Here is a 1,846-nt window from a genome sequence, read left to right as displayed (position 1 = left end):
TCATTTGGGATCCACAAATACCTGTTGTGTAAATAATCCCTTTATAACTGCAGCATTGAGATCAACAGTAATGGACACATTTTAAGTTCTTTGTGTTATATCATATTTTTGTTCCACACATTTATGTTTGGTACTGATGATTTGGTTCACTGCATATTCAAAAACACGGAATTTCATCCTATTATTAAAGAAATATCTCTGTATTCCAAAACACTAATCACTTTTATGGATGTTGGCATTTTGACATAGTCAAGTGTCTCAAATAACAACCTAATGAAGCCAGAAAAGAAGAAAGAACTAAAATACACATCAAGGTCCAGAGATAAAACTAATAAATAATTTCTATGAATGTGTATATTCAGAGAGGCTCTGAACATACATTTTTCCAAGTGCCAAAAGCCAGAGGTTATAATGCTCTGTTTAACCTGGAATATCAACATCCTGTAATGACCGGCTGAGATCAAGAGTAAACTGGAAACATTACCAAAATATCATATTTTAGTTCAACTAGCTTACCAAAAGTTTTAGTGGTTAAATTTTTAAAGCTTCACAGTTGTGGTACAGGAAGAATAATTCCTCCTTGCCGTCAGGTCCCGGGTTGCTGCTGCAGTCAATATACTGCACTTTCACAGCAGAAAATAGATGTTCACTGTCAAATGAAGTCAGCGAAGAAGCAAGATATTTAAGAGTAACTGTTATTTCCTAACACTCCATTATTATTATTTTTTTGGTTTCTGTATAATCTTTTTTAAAAAGTCCTATTAAATATGATTGATCACTGATATGGTTTTTATGCTTTTCCTTCTCATGAAATGTTGAGTGGTAGAGTTGGCATTCTACTTTTACTTCATCAGCAGAATAAACCAGAAATTACAAAACAAATTCTTTGCTAGAAAGTCTTGGGCCAAATGGAATTAAATATCTAAGAATCATGTAGCGTTCTTGTTTTGTTTAATGTATAAATATTGAATTTTAACCACATATACTGTGGCTAAAACATCTGCAAACATCGACATTGGTATTATAATGTAGATTAATACCTCTTATTTTGCAGTATGTTATTCAGAGTTTTATAAGCATTAGTTGGTTTAAAAAATATATATTCTTCCAAACGTTATCTAGCTATCTATGTCCTCTCTTTTAACATTCCTATTCCCAATCTATCTCTTGATAAATTTAAACATTTGAATGTTCTCAATAAATGGCTACATATGTGGATTTAACAGTTTCAGAATAATTAATTAGTGCTGCATTTGATGGTTACAATAAATACTTCATACTCCCCCAGAAAAATTGAATTTTATCGTATAAAGCACATAAAGATTTAACAGAAGTTTCAACAAAAATCCTTACCTATATTTGAAATGGATATTCAGATAATCTGATATTAAATGACAAACCCCAAAGATGGGCTTTATATGCACTGTTGACATTGTCATGATGCTTATCTATGATGATAACAAATACGATCATATGATCACTGATCATGCAAAGTTCAGGGCTTTCATAAATGACACTTAAGTGGGTCTTTGAACTTCCAAAACTCAACGATGAAACCCAATAGCAGATTTTAGCTGAATACTGAGACCAAAGCTTTATATTCATGTATCCTTAATAAACTTTTCTAAATACACATAAATGCACAAATATCTTTATAATGAAATAGATGCCTATTACTGAAATATAAAGTACACCACATATACCACTTTATGTCCTTTTCCACTTACCATCTTATATTACCAGTTTATTATATATATAAAAAAAACTACTTTCGTAGTTGTGCAACATCCCAATATCTGGCTATATCATATTTTCATAACCATTTCTTTATCACTGGGCTTTCTGG

Source organism: Pseudorca crassidens, chromosome 5 (genome assembly GCF_039906515.1).
Source record: "Pseudorca crassidens isolate mPseCra1 chromosome 5, mPseCra1.hap1, whole genome shotgun sequence".
Classification (NCBI taxonomy): Eukaryota; Metazoa; Chordata; class Mammalia; order Artiodactyla; family Delphinidae; genus Pseudorca; species Pseudorca crassidens.
This window is presented reverse-complemented; position numbering follows the sequence as displayed.